Source organism: Vicugna pacos, chromosome 28 (genome assembly GCF_048564905.1).
Source record: "Vicugna pacos chromosome 28, VicPac4, whole genome shotgun sequence".
Taxonomy (NCBI): domain Eukaryota; kingdom Metazoa; phylum Chordata; class Mammalia; order Artiodactyla; family Camelidae; genus Vicugna; species Vicugna pacos.
The window spans coordinates 13273531-13299302 of NC_133014.1; the positions used below are offsets into that span (position 1 = coordinate 13273531).

At 44.6% G+C, this 25772-nt stretch overlaps 1 long non-coding RNA gene across 1 annotated transcript; it reads left to right on the top strand.

Annotated features, from left to right (window-relative positions):
- The first annotated feature begins 219 nt into the window (after positions 1-219).
- Positions 220-16430, top strand: LOC140690122 (uncharacterized). The gene is made up of 4 exons (XR_012065307.1): positions 220-814; positions 1139-1202; positions 3280-3363; positions 15973-16430. It is a non-coding gene; the product is annotated as an uncharacterized lncRNA (long non-coding RNA).
- The last annotated feature ends 9342 nt before the right edge of the window (positions 16431-25772 follow it).

Below are 25772 nucleotides of genomic sequence, written 5' to 3' on the forward strand. Positions count from 1 at the left end.
CACACTCGCACGCCGCTCGCTCACACCTTCCGGGGCTGCGCCTCCCCGCAGCGCGCACCGCCCTCGCCCCTGGACTCGCGGCGACCCCCTCCCCGCGCCCCGCCCCACACCCCACACCCCGGCGGCCCTGCCCCCACCCTCCGCCCGCCCGCTCGAGTCCCGCCCCCACCCCAGGCATCCCCTAACTTTCTTCGCCAGAACCCCCCGAACTCCGCAGCGCGGCCGCACCCCCTCCCACCGTATCCGCGCGCTGGCGGGCGGCACTGCCCCCTGCGGGAACGATTCGGACGCACAGACCCGCCGGGGCCACTTGGTGCCTGGAGTTCTCCGAGCGGAGGATCCCGCCCGGCCTGGTCGCCCTCGCCGGGTGCGTAACGCAGAGAATTAGGGAAATGTATGGCACCCCGGAATATGCCGAGCGGCCTTCCGCCCCTCTTTCCCGTGGGGTCCCAACGCGCACCCCGCTCTAGTCCAGGTTTTCGACTTTGCTCAGGTGTCCAGAGTCACCCCGGCCAAAATCCCAAAGACCACCTTCGCCCCACTGTTCCGGATGCATAGATTTTTAAGCGAGTAACTCACGGTCTTGGGTTCAAAAGAATTCGGATTTGGTTCGCTGCAAAGGAAAATTGTCAGCCTAGTGACCTCAGAAGCTTTCACAGAGCTGCCTCGGTAGCCGATGGGCGTATGAAAAATGCCCAGCCTGCTTCGCGCTTAAGGAAATGCCTCCTGTGATCACATTAAGGTATCATCTCTTCAACCAGTTCGGGATAGTTTGAAAAAATGCATCTTGTGTCATCCACGGCGGAGAACGTAGGTGAGTGCGTCCGTTTTAAAAGCAGCCTGGAAGGCAGAACGAGGAAACTATTTTGAACGCAGCTGGCAGACGTTTTCTACAGCAATGTGTCCACATGTGGTCAAAGTCACAGAAAGCTGAACGCAGATGGGAGGTTGGTAAAAAGTATTCCGGGTCTTTCTTAAAGTGACAGATTGTGCAGCAACCAGCTAAGCAGAATGAGGCCCCTGCACACACACATCCTAGAATGCTTCTGGAGGAACACCTTTCAGCGAACGTTCGTAGGGTGCTGGCTCTTCATTTTTGTTCTCTAAAAGTCACATACCTGTATTTGTTTCTTCTTAGGAAGAAAGCCTGAGAAGACGCACACCAAATTATTATGAATAAATGTTTCTGGGCAAAGGGACAGGTAAGAGGAGAGGGGCAGTTTTGTTTTCTACTTTCTACAATTTTTTAAAAATTTTTTGGAGGGGGAGGGAGGTAATTAGGTTTATCTGTTTATTTTTGGAGGAGGCACTGGGGATTGAACCCAAGACCCCATGCATGCTAAACATGCACTCTACTCTATACTGAGCTATACCCTCCCCCTACTTTCTACATATTTTATTGTTTACAACAAGCAGATATGCTTTATCTATATTTTCACACAATTAGTACAGGAATATAGTCTCATAAAACTTTTTCAAATTATATAGATGTATCTTGAGTGGCATCTTAAGTAAAAAGTAGAAGCTCCTCTCTCCCCACCTCCCTCCCACACCTCCCTCCAGGTACTTACTGTTACTAGTTTGGCATATATTCTCCCAGACATTTTTTAGGCAGTTCATACGCATGTAAACACAGATACAAATGTTCAGATTTACTTTCACGCAAACAGAATTATACTGTTCATATGATTGCAGGATATTTCATTTTTATAAGTATTTAAAAGTCAAAAGGTTTTTCACGTGGTCCATGAACATATGAAAAACCTATCGTATTAGTTTCCCACGGTTGCTGTAACAAAGTACTGCAGACTTGGTGGCTTAAAACACCAGCAGTGCATTCTCTCACTGTTCTGGAGGCCGGAAGTCCGAAATGAGTTTCACTAAATCAAAATCAAGGTGTTGGCAGGGCCCTGTTCCCTCCGAGGCTCCAGGGAGAATAAACTCCTCACCTCTTCCAGCTTCTGGAAGCTGCCAGCGCGCTTGTGATTGCATGACTCCAATTTCTGCCTCCGTCATCACGTTGCCTTCTTGCTTGTCTTTGTCAAATCTCTCTCTGCCTCCTGCTTACAGGGAAGGACACTGTGATGTCACTTAGGGTCCACCCAGATCATCCTGGACAATCTCCCCATCAGGATCTTTAATCAAACTTGCAAAGACCCCTTTTCCTTATAAGGGAACATTCACAGTTTCCGGGGGTTAGTTTATGGACATGTCTTTGGGAGTGAGCCATTATCAACCTACCACACCTATCAACCTCGAAGAAATGCAAAGGGAAACTGCACAGAGATACCTTTTCCCACCTATCAGATTGGCAAAGGCAGAAAAGAGCGACACCCAGCATTGGCCCCTGTGCTGAGAACATACAGCTGCTGGGCACGCCCTTGTGTAACATTTCTGAAGTTTGGCGATACCTATGAAAAAATCTTTAAAAGTATAGACTCTTTGACCCATCTCTGTTCTTCTAGGATTTTATCCTAAGGAAATAACCAGGTACACAAGGCAACCCGCAGAAGTGTCTTTATCCCAGTAAAAAGCTGGGAACAACCCCAGGGTCCTCAAATAGGGAAATGTTAAATGAAATTATATTCTTTAACAGGGTTTTTATTTATTTTATTTAACAAGGCATGGAGGCCAGGAGGCCTCCCTGGGATCTGTAGTTGAACCAGATGGGGCAGAGGAAGATCAGAATGAGGGTCAGCTCATAGAAAACAAACTAATGGTGACCAAAGGGGAAAGGGGGAGGGGGAGGGATGAATTAGGAGTCTGGGATTAACAGATACAGACTACTATATAGAAAATAAACAAACAAGGACCTGCGGTACAGCACAAGGAACTATATTCAATATCTGGTAATAACCTATAATGGAAAAGAATCTGAAAAGGAATACACACACACACACACACATATATATATAACTGAATCACTTTGCTGTACACCTGAAACTAACACAACATTGTAAATCAACTATACTTCAATTAAAAAAAAAAAAGAATGAGGGTCAGCGGCCACTATTCTGGGCACTGCCGCAGTAGTCATGGCTAGTTTTGTTTTACCCGACAGGTTGCAAATTCCCTGGGGCACAAATCATATCCTGTGCATACGTAGCTTTCCATCAATAGACACTGATGTTGGTTGAGTTAATGAGCAAATGTATACACGAACTTCCGTCCTGGAGAAACTTTTGAAGTGTTACAGAGCGGTGGAAATAATTATAATGGCCACTGTTAGGTCGTTAATGTATTCATTCAACAAGTCATTGTTCATTTACTACGTTTCAGGTATTGTGCTAGGAGGCACTGGAAACACAGCAATGGACGAAACAAAGCAAAACGCTGCTGCCATGTCCTCATGGAACTTACCTTGTAAGTGGGGGAGAATTTATTGGGCACCGACTATGTTTCCTCGCAACTCCTGCCCCTTCGTCTGTATCACTAATTTAGCATTTACCAGTGGGTACTGAACTGTGTGAGTCATAGTTTCCTGTATGTATGCACTGTCCCTGGTGCCAACTCTTACACGGAGTGAACGTTGCACAATCGATTGGCCAGAAAGTGAGTGGAGAGAGAAGACCAGGAAAGGAGCTGATGTAGTGTTTTGGTTTCTTTTTTGTTTTGATTAGATCTGAACTAGGGTGGGCCAATGGGATGCACTGAGGGGAAGGATCTCTGACTCTAAGGAAATGTATTACGGTCAAGAGAACTTGCATTCTGAGGAGAGGCGATGAGTTTTGCCTGGTTTGGAACCTGGTATAAATGGAATCATACAGAACTTTGTATCTGGCTTCTTTTGCATAAAATTATTCTTGGGAGATTTATCCATGTCGCCATTGCATGGAGCAGCAGTTTTTTGTTTGTTTTCTTTTTTGAGTTGCTGTATAAGTTATATCATATGAGCACGCCCTAGTTTATGGATCTATAGTTTTGTTGATGGACATTTGAATAGTTTCACCAACACAAATGATGCTGCTAAGAACGTTGTTCTCTACATCGTTGGACAGTCACTTCCACTGAGTCCTGGGAGTGTAACTGCTGGGTCATGGGATGTGCATTTGTTCACCTTTATTAGATAGCGCCAATGGGTTTTCCAAAGTGGTCATACCAATTCACACTCCCGCTGATAGTATACAATAGTTCCATTGCTCCACATTCTTGTCCATACTTGGTGTTGCCAGTATGTATCTTAATAGCTTTAGCCATTCTGATGGGTGTATATTAGGAACTCATTATGGTTTTGATTTCGATTTCTCCAGTGACTGATTTTGTTGACTGCCTTTTCATATGTTTCTTGGCTATTTGGATGTTTTCTTTTACGAAATACCCATTCGAGCCTTTTACCTATTTTTCTCTTGGGTTGTCTGTTTTTCGTGCATGGAGGAAATGCAGGTGTGAGTTCTTTATATGTTCTGGGTATGCGTATCCTGACAGACGTGTCTAATGCAAGTGTTTTCTTCTGGTCTGTGGCTTACCATCTTACTGCACTGATGATGTCATGTGAGGAATAGAAATCTTAAGTTCAGTATAGTCCACTTTGTTGTTAGGGCTTTGCTCACACCAGAGTCACGAAATTATTCTCATATATTATGTCTTAGGGACTGTTGTTTTCCTTTAAGTTTAGAGCTGCAGTCCATCTGAAATACATCTTTGTGTGTGGCTTGGATTAGAGGTCAGGGTCCTCCCTTCTGTAGGCACGGTTGCCAATGCCATCCTTTCCCCCTTCACTGCAACTAGCAGCACACAGTAGTTCCATTGCTCTACATTCTCGTCCACTCTTGGTATTGACAGTATGTATTTCGATGGCTTTACCATAAATCACGAGTCGAGGTGTGGGTCTGGCTCTAGATTTTCTCCTTAGTCCATCTGTCTAAACTAGCACTGATGACACATTACAGATACGTAACAAGCCTTGAAACCTGTCAGTGCAAGTTCTTCAACTGTTCTTCAGGGTCCTCTGTGTTATTTTGGGCCTTTTAAATGACACAGTGTTTCAAAATGTAGGTTTTATTGTTATTGAGACATAGTGAGGCCAGATGACTTTCTTTGAAAACATAGTATGTTATTCAAAGTTTCAAGAGGAGGGGGCATGCCAGGCCATGCAGGGCCACTCGCTGAAGCACCAGGGTTGACTAGGAGGCAGAAGGAGCCAGGAGAAAGCATGGGCAAGAAACCTTACTGTGGTTTTCATGGGGAACAATGGGTGAGGCGACAGGCAGGCTAAGCAGGTTTGGGGTTGGCTTATTTAAGTCATTTCAGCAAGCTCTGGGGCATAGGATCTGCCTTGAGTTATCTGGTACTGGCCATGGGACGGTCATGGCAGGGGAATATTGGCCTAGAGTGTAAGAGCCCAATAAAGATAGCAGTGTGGGAGAGGGGCGGTGAGCTTTGGGTTGGCTGTGGAAGTCCCATTCACAGGGCGGTCATTTACTATCTCTAGGAGTTAGCTTGCCTGGGAGGGGCAGTCTCTCCTGGGTCAGCAAGGCTCTCAAGATGTGAAACCATCATGAACGACAAAAAATAAAAACCATGAGTCATACACATATAAATTTTAGAATTAGCCTGTCAATTCCCGCCCCCCACCACACACAAACCTGCTGGAATTTTTTTATTGGCTTTGCACTGACTCCATAGATCAATTTGGGAAGAATTAATTTTTATATACTGTTACATATTTCCATCAATGAAACCAGAATATTACTACCCTCCTTTTTTGGAAGTATAGTTGATTTACAATATTGTGTTAGCTTCAGGTGTACAGTAAAGTGATTCAGTTCTACATATTTTTTTTTCATTTTCCATTATAGGTTATTATAAGATATTTAATATAGTTTCCTGGTGCTATGCAGCAAATCGTTGCTGTTTGTTGCTATTTTATATATAGCAATGTGTATCTGTTAATCCCATATTCCTAATTTAGCCCTCTCTTCTACCCTTTTCCCTTTGGTAACCATAAGTTTGTTTTCTATTTCTATGGGTCTATTTCATAAATAAATTCATTTGTATAATTTTCTAGATATCGCATGCAAGTGATATCATATAATATTTGTCTTTGTCTGACTTACTTCACTCAGTATGATAATCTCTAGGTCCATCCATGTTGCTGCAAATGGCATTATTTTATTTATTATGTCTGAGTAATATTCCATTGTGTGTATATAGATTTATCACATCTTCTTTATTCATCTATTGATGGACATAAAATGAGTAATAATTCTTGCTGCTTCTATTCTCTGGAAATTTTATGTAAGTTGTACATTAGTATCCTAGGGCTGCCCTAACAAAGTACCACAAACTGGGTGGCTTAAAACAACAGAAATGTATTCTTTCACAGTTCTGGAAGCTTGAAGTCCAAAATTAAGGTGTCCACAAGGTTAGCTGCTTCTGAGAACCTGAGGGTGACTCTGCTCCATGGGTCCTGTGGTGATGAATTTTATGGGTCAACTTGACTGGGCCACAGGCTGCCGAGATTAAACATCATTTCTGGGTGTGTCTGTGAGGGTGTTTCTCGATGAGAATAGCATTTGAGTTGGTGGACTCAGTAAAGTAGATGGCCCTTCCCAGTGTGGGTGGGCATCATCCAATAAATCCAGTGAGGACTGGACAGAAAGGCTGAAGTAGTGAGGGAGAGGGGCAGGGTTAAGTTAGATGGGAAGGTCGAACTGCAAAGCATATGCAGTAGAGGACTGAGTTGATCCCATGGGGAGCCACAGAGCTGGCACATTCCTTTAGACTTGCCCCCAAATGAGGCTCTGTACTCTCACACTGACTACTCATTGAATATGGGCTGCCACCCGAGCAGGGACACGATCTTGGGCAAGGCAGCTCTCATTTGCCCAGAGCAATTTCTAGAGAAAGATTCAGCTGTGAGCCATTGGCAGCCAATATTCCTGGCTGCTCAGGAAATGAGCATCTCAGTCCTCAGGAGGGGATTTTGTGCGGCAACGACAGCATCCACTGCAGCCACCCCTTGCACCACTTGGATCTGTTTCCTTTGTATATATAGTCAGTTCACTCCTGGAGAATAGCTCCAGGGCTCTGAACGGTCTCCTTTCCTGGGAAAACTTTTGAGAGAAAATTCAGTGGGGCAAACTACAGCCCTCACTGCTTCAGCTGGTCTCAAGCCACAACCTCGAGTCTAGCCAGATTCCAGCCCAGAATTCCATATTTCCCTCATCTTCCATCTAGATGGCTTATCCGATGGGTGGCCCAGACCTTCATTAATACTGAGTGGTTTAAGCCTAGAATCATCATACTTTTCTTAGACTGTGGCTACTTCCGTTGTCCATTTGCCATAAATATTGGGCAGGAAATACCAAGAGATTTATTAGTGAATCAATCACCTGGGTGCAAAATGCAGGCTTCCCCACTTCCATTGAGTAACAGCAACTCTGTCTCCTTCTGATGATCCTAGACATTTGATTACTCGTGACAGTACGATTACTCCTTTCCTTTCTTCCTATTCTCTTGGCACAAGGAGCCCAAGATGACTGAGCAGTAGTACAGGGAACTCTTCCTATGCCCTCTGGTGGAAACGTTCCCTTCTGGGAACTCTAGAACTTAAAATTGAGGGGATGGGAAACTCAAAGTCTCCAAGTGGGCCAATGGAAGTGATGGTAGTTTGGGTCACTCTTAGAACATTTCTTGATTTCCAAACTTATGTAGTCTATCTATTGTGGACACAACATCATGTAATGAACATTGACTTAGGGTATATATTGCATCCTGAAATATGATGTTCCGTTTTTGCTGAGCATCATCTCTAAGCTGGTACCTCAGCTACACTTTCAAAAGGTTCCTCCATCACTTTAGTAGTCGAGAAGCTTCTGCCCAGTGTGGTATGTGTGGCATAGGACCAGTGGATTGCACTGTCATATGGTGATTGCCACACCTCCCTTGCTGTAAGTTAAGTTTCTTGGTCAGAGGTGATGTTGTGCAGAATTCCTTACCAGTACAGCACTCTGAGTCCTCAGATAGGGAGCTTCCAAGGCACTGCAGGCAGAAAAGCCCGGCTGTATCTAGAACATGCGATCATTCTAGGTGAAGCAATACTCCTCCCAGAGGGGCCCAGCGGTCAGCTCGGCTCCAGCTGGCTGACTGGCCTCCTTGAGGCCCTGTTTCGGGGACCCAGCATTGGCCTCTGCTGCTGGCAAGTTGGGCATTGCCTAGCAGTAATGCTAGGGTGGGTGGGAGCTCATGCTCTGGGGCTCACCCATAGCCCCCAGTCCTTCTGCAGTGACGATTCCATTCCCAGCAGATTGTGCCAGCACTAGGGTGGGAGAAAACAGAGGCTGGCTGACATCAACTGAGTCATCCTGTCTGTTTGGTTGTCTGGTGGCCCTTCTGTGGCTAGATGTTCTCATGTGGTCATTGAAATGCAGTCTAAAGACATTTACTCTCCTTGCCCACTTCCTGAGGTCCATCAGTACCAGAGCTGGCAAACAAGCCCACAGGCCAGATCCACCCACCGCCTGTTTTGTAAATAAGGGTTTATGGGAACAAAAGCATACTCGGTTATTTATGTATTGTCTGTGGCTGCTTTCACACGCCAACAGTGAGTAGAGAGGCTGCAGTGGTAACCACGTGGCCAGTACGTCTGAAATATTTGCTCTGACCCTTTATGGAAGGAATTTACAGACTTGATCTACATGCTCCTTTCCAGTCCCTCCTTGTCCCCAGTCATCCAGCCGTTTTCCTTTCAGGTCCTTGATCCATTTGCCGTTGCCTTGAAGGCTGTACCTGCTTGTACCCTGGGCCACTTCTCCCACACAAAGCAGGTGACCAGATGCATCACACAACGCTCTGACCACCGGGAGGATTTCCCCTCAGCACCCTTTTAGTGAGTGAGACCACACAGCACCAGCAGCCCGCTTCTGGCTTGCACCCACATATCGAGGCAATGCACCGAAGAATCGGCCTTGGCCTTTGGCCTCTGTCAGCTCGGAATCTCAGGAAGACGCATCAGTGCCACAGTGGAGGGTGCCACAGTGGTCTAGGGCACTGCTTGTTGTGGCTTACTTTGGCCTCTGGCTTGCTTATTATATAACAATTCAATTTTATCACAGATTGCCGTAGGGTTCACTCAACATAGCTTGGTGGGTCTGATAGAAACCAGCTCAGGATAGACAGTTCTGGCCACATGGTCACGTGGTGTCCCACAGTCGCATGTTCCATCTCTGTCGTGGCCCGGGAGCATGCCAGGGGCTATTTATTCGATGGCGTAGAGCTGTCTGGGGCTTGACGTCCACTCCTCACAGGTCTGTTTTCACTATGGACACCTCTACTATCACAGCCTCCCGGATTCATGGCTTGCATGGCAGGGTTGCTTGTAACATCACGTAAACCAGGTGCAGAGTCTTTTCTTGCTCTGGGCCCCACTCAGAGTTGTCAGCCCTCCAATAAAGAGCCAATCAAGAAGTCAGAGCAGATTTCCCCAGTATGAAACATACTGTCATCTCCAGAGTCCAAAGAAGCCACCAAGTATTGTGCCTCTTCCCCGACAGATCCCTAAACCCTTTGCTGAGGTGGTGAGCCCCAGACTCTTCCTAGGATTTATCTCCCATTCTCTGGAGCGCATGTCTTCTACCAAAGCACCAACATACTAGCCACTTCTTGCTCATGTGGTCCAGTAGACATGATGTCATTGACATAATGGACCAATGTGATGTTCTTCAGGGTGTTCAGATACTCCACCTCGGCGTGGACTGTGTTATGATGGTGTGCTGGATTTAAAATAGGTCCACAAATTCTTTCATATTTTTAGGAGGTGGAGCTTAATTTCTCTCCTCTTGTAGATCACTTGTTCTCAGGGAAGTTAGTCAGGACACTCAGTCAACAGAGAGGCCCATGTGATAAGGAACTGAGGCTTCCTGCTAGCAGCCACGTGAATGAATCATCTTGATGGTGAATCCTCCAACCCTAATTAAGCCTTCAATTGGCTGCAGGATCTGTGGACATCCTGACTGCCACCACGTGAGGGATCCTGAGCCAGAACCATCCAGCTAAGTTACTCCTGCATCCCTGACCCATAGGGACTGTGAGATAATAAATATTATCATCTGCTCCACGGTTCTTATGACATGGTGCCGTGGGGTGCCTGCAGAAACCTTTTCAGCATTCGTACATGTGCAACCATGATATGTGATGGATCTATCAATGGGGGACAAAAGCCAGTGGAGAGATGCTTCTCTTTCATTACCTGGTACACGGTTCCAAAGCACATTTCATACAGCTTCTCGGATGGTCCCATAGAATTAAGCACTAATTACATATAATGAATGGTAGCCAGTTTGTTAACGCATCTTTGTGCTGGCTTTCCCTGTTTCTCCATTTCACTTTCTCTTATTCCTCACTCTTGTTCCCTGGGATCACCTTCCCCCAAAAGCTATTTGCATACAATCCTTTGTCTGTTTTCAGGGGAACCCACAAGATAATATAAAAAGAAACTGGATATAATTTAAACCTGATTGTATATATCACTGCCCAACAGTTAGCATCTTCATTTACTTACTGATTATAGAAATACTGAATCAGGAATAGCGCTGCTGTCTCCACTGTGATTTAACATCGTTTTGGAAGTATTCACCAACACATATTATTCAAGGGAAAGCACAGTAGATAAGAAATATAATAACTGAAAAGGAAGAGATAAAACCATCTCTATTTAGCAACATGCCCAGTGGTCCTGCCAATCCATCCCTTGTTTCAACAGTGTTTGGAGGGAACAGACGTCCAAACACCCTCCAACCTCCTCTCTAGTCACAAAATCCAAGACCATCTTTTCGGCCACCCCCTGCCTCTAGGACCAGCCAGCACAGATTTTGTAGTTAGCTCCTTATTGCTGACCAAGCAAGCGTTCCAAGATTCATCAGGATTATTGCACTGAGGTGGAGGTCATTGTCAACCACCTGGTCAACCTGCATCCGCTGGCCTCCTACACCCACCTCTCTCTGGGCTATTCTGACCATGAGGACGTGGCTCTGGAAGGAAAGAGCCTTTTCTGAGAGTTGGCCCAGGAGCAGTGCCAGGGCACCTTGTGTCTCTTGAAGATGAAACAACGGCACAGCGGTTGCACCTACACTTGGGACCTGCAGAAGATGTCCCAAGATGAGTGGGATAAAACCTGGACACCATGGAAGCCTCCATGGCCCTGGAGAAGAACCTGAACCAGGCTCTGCATGGGATCTGCATGCCCTGGGGTCTACCGGCACAAACCACCCCCATTTCTGCGACCTCCTGGAGAGCCGCTTCCTAGATGTACAGGTGAAACTCATCGAGAAGCTGGGCAACCACCGCACTAACCTCTGCAGGCTGGTCAGCCCCCAGGCTGGGCTGGGAGTGTGTTGCTTGGAAAGGCTCACCCTCAAGCAGGACTGGGAGCCCGGGAGCCCAGCAGCCTTTGAGGGGTCCCTCAGCTCCCTGCTGGTGTCAGGGTTTCTGCCCAAGCCTCTTTCTGCCGCTGCTGGGCAGCTTTTTAACCACCCCGGAGCATTCTTCCCAAGCCTTAGCCCAGATGGAAATAATGTTTTTGCCGCAACAAACAACCCTCTCTCTGTTTGGACATGATATAATTGTTTAGTTGGAACACCCAAGAGCATTGAACGAAAAACTATCACAAGCAATAAAAACACTTAGTAAAGTGACATGATACAAAATAAATGTGTAAAAATCAATAGCCTTCGTATAGACAAACAATAAGCAATTAAAAGATATAATGAAAGAGAAGATACATTTTAAAATAGCAAAAATAAAGTAAAATATCTGGTGTGGACCTAAAAGAAATGTGCAAAACCCATATGGGTAAAAATTATGAAAAACACATGCAAGGCACAAAAGTGGACTTGAACAAAGAGAAAGATGTACCATGTTCTTGGGTAGGAAGTCTCAGTATCATAAAGATGTCAATTCTGCCCTAGTTAAGTGATGTGTTGGTCATGATCTCAGTGGGGATTACCATCAGGTTTTGATTGTTTTGTAGAGCTGAAAAGATTTGCTACGCAAAGTTTGTTCCTCCAAGAATTGCTAGCAGGATCCCTTAAGAATGAGAAAGGTGGAGAGTCCAGCCCTCCGAGACATTAACGTGTTATAAAGTCTCAAAAAGTAAAATGGTGTGGAGCTGACACGTGAACAGACAGATAGACCAATGGGATTGAAGGCAAAACCCAGAAATGGACCTAGGTGTGAAAGGAAAACTGGCATACAAGAAAGGATGGCCCTCGAATCCGAGGGGAGAAGACAAACTTTTAGTAAATGGTACGGGGACCGTCTGGAGAAAGATAACATGAGATTCCTTCTTTTCATTTACCAGAATAAATGACGAGCGAGTGAAGAGACCTAAATGTGAAAAATAAAAACAGGCAGAAGGAAACTGGAATGCATTTCTTTATAGCCTGGGAATGGGGGAAATATTTGTAATTTTACAAATAAGAAAAAACAGAAGAAAAGATTGGTAACGTTTACTACATAGACACAGATATGCCTTGCAGGAGATAAATCCTGAAAGAGAGAGAGAGAGAGAACACTGTAATTTGTCAAAAGACAAATTGACAAATGGGGGAAAGGGTGCTGCAGCCCGCATCACGAACGGCTGATACTCCTACTAAATAAAGCGTTCCTGGTTTTTAAAATGAGAGGAACACACGAATATAGTTAGTAGAAAAGAAATGCAAATGCCTAAGATCCTGAGCCTTTTTCATAATAAGGGAAATGCTTACTAAAGTTACTGAGATAACATTTCTGCCCTATCAGATTGGCAAAATCCAGAAGTCTGACAGCATGCTCTGATGGTGAGATGGAGGGAGTCGGGCTCTCTCATAGATTACTCATGGAATGCATAGCGATACAATCTTTATGGAAGGCAATTCGGCAATAGCGAGCCAAATTAAATACACATTTACGCTTTGATTTAGCAATCCTCCTTCTAGGAATCTATCGCAAAGACGCACAGGTAAAGCTACGAAGTGCCACAGCAGCAAGGAGTTCATTGCAGCACTATTTGTAATTTAAAAAAGACTGTAAACAGTGCAATTATCTATCAGTAAGGACTGGTTGAAAGTCACATGCATGCAGTGGAGTGCTCCCCAGATGTAAAAAGCCATGAGAAGAATCGGTGCTGCTCTGGACTGAATCGTGTCCCCTCAAAATTCATATGTTGAAGCCCTTCCCTTCAACGTAATAGTATTTGGAGACGGAGCCTTTGGGTGATTGAGTTTAGATGAGGGCTTGAGGGTGGGGCCCTATAAGAAGGGCCCCTATGAGAAGACATACCAAAGAGCTTACTGTGCTTGCTTTGTGAGGACCCAGTGAGCAGGCAGCCATCTGCAAGCCAGGAGGAAAGCTCTCACTAGAAATCTGCCAAGCTAGCATCTTGATCTTGAACTTCCAGGCTCCAGAACGGTGAGAAAATTAATTTCTCTTGCATAAGCCACCCGGTCTATGGTCTTTTGTTATGGCAGCCTGAGCTGCCCGAGATACCTACCCACCTCTACGCAGTGATTCCAAGATACATTGCTAAGTGGGGGAGAGCAAGGGACAGAATAGTGCACGGTATGCTGTCCTTTGGGTGAGAAAAGTGTGGAAATGTGAATTTATAAATGTATTTGCTGATATTTTTCTAAAGAAAAAAATGAAAGCACAAATGGTTACCCACAGAGCAGTCTTTCCCAGTCTTTTTTACTCCAGAGGAACTCCTGAAATGATTTTTAGGTCCCAGGAAACCTTACATAAAAATTACACCCACAGCTCACAGTACATTAGCATGATTTGTGAAATGTAAATATAATCGTCCAGAATAATTAACAATGCTCTTTCGAGTAGAGAATGTTATTTTTCCCCCCTGTGGCCTATGCATTTTGCTTAACTTACTAGCACAGTCTTTTTTTTTTTGTGGATCTTCCAATCACAAAGGATTTCGACTCCAGTGCAAGTCACTAGTGTTGGTAAAGGAATCCCCAGCCTTTCATTTAGAAAACGTTTCCCACGTGAGTATTTTACATTATTCAAGAAGATCTAAAGTCTTATTACAAATTTCTACTATATAAGATGTTAATGAGGTGTGATATATGGCGTGTGGGGGCTTTTTTTCTGCCACTGAAAACTAAAAATGGCTTTATAGGCAAACTTTTTTCTTTTTTAAATATTTGTTTGTATATATATATATATATATATATATATATATATATAGTTGAAGTATAATTGATTTACAACATTGTGTTAGTTTCAGGTGTATAGCAAAGTGACTCGATATATATATATTTTTTTTTTCAGATCCTTTTCCATTATAGGTTATTAAAAGATATCGAATACAGTTCTCTTGCTTTGTTGTGTCTTTGTTTTCTATCATTTCTAAATATTTTCTGATTTTTCTTTTGGTTTCGCCTTTGACCCAGTTGTTACTTAGGACTGTGTTGTTTAATTTTCACATATTTGTGAGTGTCCCAAATTTCTTTCTGCCACTGGGTTCTAACTTCATCTCATTGTAGTTGGAGAACATACTTTATATTATTTCCACCCTTTTAAATTGATTGCGGTTTGCTTTATGGTCCAGCGTGTGATCTGTCTCGAGGATGCTCCGTGTGCACTGGGAAAGCTCCCTTCTGTCGTTGCTGGGCGAGTGGTCTGCAGATGTCTGCTAGCTCCACATGGTTTATAGTGCTGCTCAAATATTTTTCTTTGTTAATCTTTCAGGTTGTTCTACCCATTGTTGAAAATTGAGTATTGAAATCTCCACCTGTTATTGCTGTATTGTCCGTATATCTTTTCAATTCTGTCATTTTTTTTGCTTCATGTATTTTGGAGCTCTTTGTTAGCTGCATATGTGTTTACAATTGTTGTATCTTCTTAATGGATTATGCAGCAGCTCTTTGCAGCAGAAAAAAAATGGTCTTGAAATCTACTATTATTTACAAATATCACAAATGTTAAGTTGTGATATTTTTTGGGGAAACCTGTTGACTCACCAGCCTGGACAGAGATGTTGTTGATTCAGTGTATTGCACAAAACCTCTTTGGCATCACATGACTGCCATCAACACAGTGCCCAACTGGATTTGGGGGGAAGAGAATCTTTGCATTTTCTCATACTGTAACTTGCTTTAGGTTTGTGGGGGGTTTTTGCAGGAAGAGGTAATTAGGTTTGTTTATTTACTTAGTTTTTCAGTGGAGGTACTGGGGATTGAACCCAGGACCTTGTGCATGCTAAGCATGTGCTCTACCATTTGAGCTATACCCTCCCCCTGTATCTTGTTTTAGAGTTCAGACAACTTTCATCTTATATCTGGAATTATTAGATTCTCACCAACAGTATGACTTTTTTTTCCCCTGGGTAACAAATCCTGCTACTAAATAATTTGCTTTTGGAGCCTTTTCACTGTTTGTGACTTTTTTAAATAAAAACTTTATTCTCTTTGGAGATCCCAGTAGCCAGTAACAATAATTAGCCCCTTTACTTGTCAAATAGTTGTTATCTGTAGTTAAGCGCCTTTCAAGTTTGCAGCCTGCAATAGACGAAAGGTTTGTGTCCCCTCACAATTCATACATTAAGTCTTAATGCCCGGTGTGATTGTATTTGGATGTGGGGCCTTTGGGAGGTGATCAGGTCTTGAAGGTGGGGCCCTCATGAATGAGATGAATGCCCTTATAAAAGAGACCCTTCTCCTGTGCCTTCACGTCCACACAGTGAAAAGACAGCTGTTTGTGAAACAGGAAGTGGGTCTCACCGAATGTGCTGGTGCCTTGACCTTGAACTTCCCAGCCTCCAGAACTGTAAGAAGTAAGTTTCTGCTGTTTACAAGCCACTTGGTCTATGGCAGTCTGTTAGAACCATCCAAATGGACCAAGAGCCATTGCTGAATGTGCGAGTTGATCACCACAGATGATACACAAAGACGGAACAGAACACCTCAAGTTACCAACCCATGTAAAACCCATTCATAAATATCTTTCATCATAAAGATTAACTTTTTCATGTCCATTGTCTCCTAGCGCAGGGACATCTTATTGCATCAGAAAGCATCTAATGGAGCCATTTGAAAAGGACACAGGAGACAACTTGAAGGGGCTTCCACTGGCCTAAGATGGGACAATTGGAATTTGCTTTAAAATACCCCAGAAAAAAAAAAAGTTGGTGAATGGATACATGAAGTAAGATTGGCAGAATGTTGAGGACAGTTGAAGCTGACTGATGGACATGTAGTCTCTTTACTTTTGGTATATTTGACATTTTCCTTAAGATTATTTAAAAGTAATATATATTCAGGATAAAAAATGTAGAAAATACAGAAATATCAAAAAATACAAAATTATTGGTTGATCCCTCCATTCAGAGATACAATTGGTAACACTGAAGTGTTTGTTGGCCGTTCCTACGCACAGTTGCAAACCCTGGCCTGTCCAGCATTGCTCAGGGGTGCTATTAACCATCACTGACATAAACACAGCCTTCTCCTGCTCTCTGGGGAGCCGCACCTCACGGTTCCCCGTGGGAGAAGCAACTTGCTTGCAAATTGGCACCTGCAACTCCGAGGCTCTGTCCTTGGCACGGTGGCTTTGGGGCACATGTCTGAAACCAGTTTCTTGGCCCTGACTCAGGGTTTTACTTGGGCAGGTCCCTTCTGGCCCTCACACAGGTCTCTCCTTAAACTTGTCTGCCTGTCTCCGCAGTCCGGCAGGCCCTCCTACCCACAGAGGGAACTGTCAGTGTGCCATAAACCTATATTTGAATTCAGCCCATCCTAAACATGCCCTACACATTTGGAGAGATTCTGTTCCCCTCTTTTAATTTTTTTTGGGTAACAGGAAGACTGAACTGTCATTTAATTCACAGGGATTCATTATGCAAACTTCACAAATTGGGATCAAATCCTACTCTCTTTTGCTTTCCATATACCGGAAATATTTTCATGTACTAGTAAGTACACTTCATTATGTGATTTTTCAGGGCTGGCATCATTTTCTGAAATAAAAGTCAATTCAAATTACTTTGCACAGCATTTTTCACAGCGCTAAAGAAAGCTGCAGTGGACGCTTTTGTAACTAAACCTTCCACCACTCCCCTCTTAGGGTAAGTTTCTAGAAATGGAGTTCCTGAGTCAAGGCATTTGAACACAGCGTGTGTGTAGTAAGTTAAAATGTCATCAATGTGCCATGTGAAAAATGGGGCTTTTCTTTGATGACTAGTAAGTGACAGAAGCATTTCAATGATTTGGGGGGAACATCGGGAGATATTAAGGGGAAAAAGGACACAGAACTTTCTCTTTTGAAGGATGCCTCTCATGTGCCCTTGCATCTGCTTTAGTGGCTGGCAGGAAAGAGTGGTGGGACGCTAGAGCCGGACAGATCTGGGCACCGCGGGCAGATCTCTTGCCTGTTTCTCTGTCTACAAGCACAGAGTCACAGGAGTACCTACCCCCTTGTGTCCCGTGGCGCTCTCCCGAGGTAGTCCGCGCGAGGCTCCGTTCTTGCCTGCCCTGGCGTAGACATTTAACACATCACTGTCAGGGTCATGACATGAATAGACATTTGGAAATATTCCAAAATATTAACAGAGATTATCGCTGGATGGTAGTATTAGGTGTGATTTGGGGTTTGTTTTTTTTTCTTACCTTATGTATTTTTGAAGTGTGTGTTTTTTTTTAAATAATGATCATGTGTTCTCTTAATAAATTCAGAAGACTTTTATTTTAATTGAAGTATAGTTGATTTACAACGTCATGTTAGTTTCCGGCGTACAGCATAGTGATTCAGTTATGCATATATATATCCTTTTTCATAATAAGTTATTACAAGATATTGAATATAGTTCCCTGTACTGTACCGTAGGACCCTGTTGTTTTCAAAAGATATTTAAAGAAAAAAAAACTTAAAGGCAATATCCCCTCCCCCAGCTGGAAGCCCTCATCCCCCAAGGTTTACAAACACTTCAGCACCAAGCTGGCCCCCCGGACAGCTGGCACCCTCCACCACAGCCCCACAGCCACCTGCCCCGTTCTCGGAAGGCTGCATCGAACCATGTCTTGGGGTGGCCTGCCAGGTGCACAGCTGTGACCCCTCATAGCCTGAGCTGCTCTCCCCACGGCAAACTGAGAGCTCGGCTGGTGTGGAGAGGGTCTGGCTGGAGCTGAGCAGAGATGGGGGAGCCAAGAACTGCTGTGGTAGCCCCAGCCCATCCGGTACCACCATCTGTGTCTCTGGCCTGGCGGTCCCAGCAGGCCCTGGATTATTTTTAGAATTGGCTGAAGAGGCCTTCCAGATGACCTAGCCTGTGGTTCAGCCTCAGCTGATGTGGGAATCATGCAGGAAGCGTCTTAAAACATCCGGATGCTCGGGCCCCCTCCAGACCGATTAGATCATAATCTCCAGAGGTGGTGCCTGCTATCGACAGGTGGGTCTGATGGTCAGACAAGACTGAGAACCACTGAGTCCAAACTCGAGCTGCTGAGGCCAGGTCGCACCACTTGGCCTGTGGTCGGACTTGAACACCCACCACAGCTGGTCGTGCAGCACGAATTGCCACAGTCCTCCCTTCCTTTCTTCCTTCCTTCCTTTTTTTTTTTTTTATGGGAGGAGGAAATTAGGTTTATTCATTTATTCCTAGAGGAAGGAGGTACTGGGGATTGAACCCAGGACCTCCTGCATGCCTAGCATGCACTCTACCCCTTGAGCTACACCCTCCCTCCACAGTCCTCCCTGCCATCCTGAGAGGGCTGCGTGGTTTACAGAGATTTTCAGGGACATCATGCCTATTGGTCTGCATAACACGGGATGAGGAAGGCAGGCAGCCGTTATCTCTGCTGTGGGGACCAGGAAACTGAGGCCCACAAGGGCGAAGTAAATTGCAGGGCCGAGACAGAGCCAGAACTGTAATTTGACTTCATTCCCGACACCCAGAGGCAGAACTCCTTCTGAGGGGAGTCACTCGGTGCGAATCCCTTGAGGGCTTACATTCCTGAGCCCCGCCCCAGATCCAGGGCATCAGCGCATCTGGTGTGGGACGTGCAGTTTTTAGAAACTCCTCGGGGGGTTGGGATGGACACTGAAGTTTGAGGATCATTTCAAGGACCTCCACTGTGGGGACTTGAGGCTAAATAACAGCATATACGCCAATTTACAGTTTAATTTTGACTGTAGGACAGAGGGGACTTTTAAGTCCAAGATGGCCGAGCAGAGAAACATCTCAAAGAAATTGTAATTAATATTCTTAGAGAGAGAAGATACTGCGTTCATTAAGTTAGAATAGGATGATCTTTCATTTTTAAAAAGAATGACAGCAGGGAAGAGTATAGCTCAGGGGCAGAGGCCTGCTTAGCATGCACCAGCTCCTGGGTTCAATCCCCAGTTCCTCTACTAAAACAAAACAAAACAAAACAAAAATGAAAAAAGGAATGACAGTATTGAAAGATAAAAGGCAATGGGGAGTCACTTCCAAAATACTGGGTGACAATGCCTTTTCATTTTTTTTTTTTATTTTTTAGTGGGGATGTAATTCGTTTTATTTATTTATTTATTTAATGGAGGTACAGGGGATTGAACCCAGGACCCTGTGCGTGCTAGGTATGCACTCTACCACCGAGCTGTACCCTCCTCCTTGGGTGAGAATGCTTTTTAACCCAAGAGCTCATCCCAGGCCTACCCAAACTATCGATTAAGTGTCCATGAAACAAAGGTGTCAGACTTTCAAAGTGAAAAATGGCCCAACCAGCAAATAATCACACAAAAGAATGTGTCCTTTCTCAGAAGGCTGCTACGCCTCACACCTAGAAACCAGCCAGTTCAGACTGGAGGACAGAGGACGAGGCCTCTGGGATGGGTGTCTCCTGGAAAGAGCGGACGGGAGACGTTCGACCCTATGGAAGATCGTACTAAGAGGCATTGCATAGAGTTGGGGGAATGTGGGGGAAGACTTGGCCAGAGATTCAGAGAAAACTAAACAAATGAGAAAGAATGATGCAAACCCGAAAGGCTGTGTCAGAAAGGAAATGTAATCTTAATACTCCACCTGGCTTAGCTGTGAACAGAGCTTCCTAGTCATGATAATGGAAACCCTGATTATCAATTTCACCAAAAATGGTGACATACTGAAAGGAGAGAAGGATGTGGGGAGGGTGGGTTTGAGAGAGCTGAAGTCCCTTTCTGCCACAATGGGATGTCGGTGAATAGTGAATGAATAATGAACAAGACTGGTTATTAAGCGATGACAGAGCGTGCATGTTATTTAAAAATACAGAGGTACATGCTCACAAAAAAATGAAAACAATTGAAAGTGATTGCCTCTAGGGAGTTGGGGAGAGGACAAAAGGGGAGAGGAGGGGAGAACCAGCAGATTAGCGACTTTATTATAGACTTTTAGTCATTGTTTGATGTTTTAAACTATGTGCATGTATTACTTTGATTTTTAAAAAATTTCCATAGCCTCCAAAGATCATTCCAAAAACGTCTGACCCAACAATGTTGTTGCTTGACTGGATTTCAGAAAGGAAGAAGGTGTTCACAGCACACATAGCGACTAAAAGATTTGTAAGGTGAGCGTATAAAGAACTCCCACAGGTAAATAAGATGGGGTGGAATCTGAATCCAAAAGAAAAATGGGCAAAAAAAAAATGCAGAAATCCAAGAGTGGCTCACACATGTATGAAATGTTTCTCATTAAAATTCAGGGAGATCCAAATTAAAAGCCCAGTAAGATGCCGTTTCATTTTTTTCCCCTCTTTTGTCTTTTTGAAACAACGATTTTAAATTTTGTTTTCTTATTCTATTTTTTCCTTCTAGTAGTTGAGAAGTTGTTTACACTTTAGCCATTCTTTTAGTAGTTACACTTGAAAGCTCATCAGGCAGACTCAAGAAAGCCTAACACAGCACAGGGAACTATATTCAGTATCTTGTAGTGACCTATAATGGGAAAGAATCTGAAAAAGAATTATGTATATATATGTATAACTGAATCTCTTTGCTGTGCACCTGAAACTAACACAACATTGTAAATCAACTATACTTCAATTAAAAAAAAAAAAAGAGGAGCCAGGACTTGTTGGTTTTCAAAGTTCTCAGTCTCTTGAGGATGACAAACTATGCTAAAGAAATGGCTTCTGAGCGCTCCCAGGACAACACGGTCTGGCAATAAACCAGGGTAGGACTACACGACCTTTTGTGAAGAGCTCAAAAAGATGGAAAAAGTCACAGTATTATTCAGTCACATAAAAAGCCTTTTCAGGAGAATTAGGGTATTCCTTCCAGACCCTCTCCCATCAAACAATAGGACCTCTAGGACACTTATGAGCTCTGTCCCCCAGCAGGAGCCCAAGGTAGAGAAGGGCTAGTCTTAAAGAGATCTGTGGGAGTCATTTCTGTTAAATGGGGTGAGCCCCAGTGAGATTCAAAGGAGACCCACAGAGATTTTGAGAAAACTATGTAAGTGGAAACACTACTGGCTTGGGCTGAAAAAACAGATGTACAAAGTGAAAAAAGGCCGTTGGAACTCCAAAATTTTGCTGAAAGGAAGCAGGCTGAGTAAATTATTCAGGTGTAAACGCGCACTACCCATCGTGACAAAGGAAGGGTGGGCTCGGAGGTGGAGCCCAGAGCCTACAGGGTGCAGCCAAAAGTCATGGACAATCATTCCCACGCCTTGAAAATTAATCAAGGAACTTGCAAGGTCTAGCCAGTTGGATTTTGGAATTTCCATGGACCAACAATTTCCATCGCCCTTCATCTTCTTGGTTTTTGAACAGAAATGTCTACAGCAGTTACCCTACGTCTGTCCCACCACTGTGACGGGGTGGTGGGGAGAAGTGTGCAAATAACTCATCTTTTCAGTTTCACGAATCCAGAGAGAGAGGAGCCACATCTGAGAGCTGGAACTACACCTGAGGAGCTTCATCTACAGCTGGACCTGATTTAGATCCTGAAATTCTGGACTTCTGAGCTGATGCTGTAATGGGAGGAGACTGAGGGGCCTTGGGAAGGAGAGAATGGAGTTTGCATGTGACAGGGACCTGAATCCCTGAAGGCCAGAAGGTGGGCTGTGTTTGGCAGCTTCTCAGAGGGACCCCAATATTCCCTGCCTCTGAGTGTTCGCATCTCATGTAATGCTCTCTCCTGAACTGGGCTGCTGGACCAGCTGACTCTTCCTGAAACCAGCAGACTTAAGCAGGCCGCCACAGACCCGGACATCAGGCCTCCTCCTAGGCTCTCGTTGCGCATCTTGTAAGGGCACCGCCTGACCTGCCACAGGCTGGCAAGCTTTCGATCCCCCCAGAAACACCAAACTCGGCAGGAACCCTAAGGGATAAAGCAGTCTAGGCCTTCCTAGAAATGTCAGGAAAGGGAAACAGCACGATTGCTCAGGGGCTCAACCTGTTGTTGGAGCCCAGGATCCTCATCCCCCGGCCTCGGGGAGGCAACGGCCTCTCTGCAACGTTGCCAGTTGCTGGACGGACCTGCTGCCGCTATGCCCAGTATCCCTTCTCATCAGTCTCTTCCCTAAGATGAAGGTTGGGCAGGGAGCCAGGGTGACTGACAGCTGGAGCTCCCATGGGGCTCATTAAGGCATGCTGGATGGGGGATCTAGGAAAGTTCACGCTCCCCTGCCACCCCCAGACCCATCAGCGGGCTGGGAGCGTGGAGGAGAGGGGGTCGATCCACCTGAGCTGGGTGTCCCCTGCCTCCTGCCAGCTCAGTGCCCACCTGTGCCCATGGCCAAGAGCGAGGTGTTGCTCCCACGGGCCCAGTAGCAGGCCTGGAATATTCCTAAGTCCCGAAGCTTCCCATCCCCTGGCCTGTGGGTCTCCTCAGACCCCCTGGTACATGCCCTTCGCTGCCTTCCATTCTAGAGCCCCCCCTGGCTACTGTGTACCACTCCCAACGCTTCCTCCCCGTCCGAACCCACCCCTTCCCGCTCCCCAGTCTTGTGACACTGAGCCTGGCTGTCGTCATTTGGATTTGCTAATTTAATCTCCCCAGAGCTGGTTTTTATACGTCATGTTGAAAACTAGCTGAAGACTCTGTACCTACATCCCTCTGTCCATACATGGGCTCATTTTCCTTTTCTGTTTATGCCCTTTTACATCGTTCAGGTGTTTTTGTGTCTCTTTGGTTACTCTCAAACTCAGGGAAAACAGTAGGCACTTCTAGTTTGGAAGGTGACTATTTCTCTCCCAGTGATCGAGAGCAAGGACTCTGAAGGCTGGCTGACAGTATCTGCATCCTTTTCCTGGGTGAATTGGGGCAAAATACTTAATCTCTCTGTGCTTTGGAATTCTCATGTGTGAAAATGGAATTAATAAGCGTAATAAGATTAAACGAGCTAACGGGTACAAAGTTTTTACTGACACACAGTCAGTCCTAAATAAATATTTGTTAAATAAAAATTTAAATTCAGCTCCGCTGCCAGTGAAGGGCAGGTGAGTCAGAGGATCCGATGGCTCCATCTCATCTCAGTCCCTGCCCCTTTCTCTCCCTGCCCACTTCTGGCCCCGTCTCCACAGGGTCTGGATGTCAGAATTTGTGTAGTTCCAGTTACTGCTTCAAGCTATTGGCCCAAGACACCGCCCAACGCCCAGGCCCTGGCAGGTTCTGTGCGCCTTTCGAAAAGATGCTCCACATTACTCGTCAGTAGGGAAGTGTAAACCAAAACCACACTGACATACAGCTTCACCTTAATTAAGATCGCTAAAAAAAAAAAAAAGAAGAAGATGGCAATTTTTTTTAATGGAAAATAACAATGTTGTTGAGAATGTGGAGAAATTAGAACCCCGGTGCATTGTTGCTCCAGATGTCAAATGTTGTAGCTGCTGTGGGAAACGGTAAGGTGCTCCCCGAAAATGTTAAACGCAGAACTAGCACATGATCAAGCAATTCCACTCCTAGGTATGTACCGGGAAGAACTGTACGTAGGGACTCAGCCTTCCCTGATGAGAACACTCAGGAAACTCGGAATAGAAAGGAATTTCTCAACATCGTGAAGGGCATTCATGAGAAATCCACAGCTAACATCGGAGGCAACCATGGAAACCTGAAGGCTTTCCCCCCACAGTCGGTGATAAGACCAGGATGCCCACGTCCCCATGCTATTTAATTGTCCTGGAGGTTCTAGCCAAGGGAATCAGGCATAATAATAATAACAGGCATCCAAATTGGAAAGGACGCAGTAAAACTCTATTTGCAGACGACATGATTCTATGTAGAGAAAATCCAAACACTTCACAAAAGCCTGCTAGTGTTAATAAACAAACTCAGCAACGTTGCAGGGTACCCGATTCACTCCCAAAAACAAGTTGTGCTTTCCCATACTAGTGATGAACAACTGCATTTACACAAGCATTCAAAAGAATGAAATACCTAGGAATGAATTTAACCAAGGGAGTGAAGGACTTGTACACAGAAAACCACAAAGCATTGCTGAAGGGCATGAAGGAAAACCAAAATAAATGGAAAGACGTCGTGGATAGGAGACTTAACATTGTTAAGAGGGCAATTCCACCCAAAGCAATCTGGAGATCCAATGCAATGCCTCTTAAAATTCCAACTGCCTTCTTTGCAGAAACGGAAAAGCCGGTCCTCAGGTTCACATGGATTTGCAAGTAGCCCCGAACAGACAAAACAGTATGGAAAACGAGGAACAAAGTTGGAGGACTCACACTTCCTGATTTGAAAACTTACTACAAAGCTCTAGGAGTCAAAACAGTTTGGTAGAGAGCATGCTTAGCATGCAGAGGTCCTGGGTTCAGTCCCCAGTACCTCCATTCAAACAAACAGACAAACCTAATTACCTCCCGCCTCAAAAAACAAAACAACAGAAAGTCAAAACAGTTTGGTACCAGCACAAGGAATAGAACTGACATACAGAGCAGTGGGGGAGGATGGAGAGTTCAGAAATAAGCCCGTACATTCACAGGCAATTGATTTTAACAAGGGTGCCAAGAGGAATAGTCTGTTCAACAAATGTCGCTGGGAAAACCAGATACCCGCTTGCAAAGGAGGGAATTTGAACCCTTGTCTCACACCGCATATGAAAATTAACTCAATATGGATCAACCACTTAAAAGTAAGTGCTAAAACCATAAAACGTTTAGAAGTAAACCCAGGGGAAATCTTCATGGCCTTGGATTTGTCAGTGGATTCTTAAATGTGACATCAAAGCATGAGCAATGAGAGAAAAATAGACAAATTGGTGTTGGTTTTACAACACTGTGAATGTACTAAAAGCCACTGAATTGTACACTCTACAATGATTAATTTTATGCTATATGAATTTAAAGTCAGTCAAAATGGAGCTTTATCAAAATTAAAAACCTTTGCTCTGTGAAAGACACTATTGAGAAAATGAAAAAGATAAACCAGATGTGAGAATTCACTTGCACACCCTATATGTGATAAGGACTTCTTTCCAGAATGTGTAAAGAACTGAACTCAGTAAGAAGACAAACAAGTCAATTAGAATATGGGCAAAATAGACATTTCACCAAAGAAGACATGTGAATATCTAATAAGCATATGAAAGACGCTGAATATCATTAGTCAATTTGGGAAAGTAAACACATTTTGATGCCATTATATATCCATTCAAGTCACTGTAATTAAAAGAACTCTAGGGATTAAGCCAACTGTCAAGTGCGTCTATCCCTAACACACAGTGGGGGCCTGGAGAAGTGACCACGGGGCAGAACAAAACTCGGTGGACTGTCTCTGAACTAGATTTGGGCCAGAACCCCATTTATCGCCGTTTATTCCCCAGCCCTTCATGCTCCTGTCTGTTAACAAGCGGCCGTGATCACCTTTTGGGTCTCAGG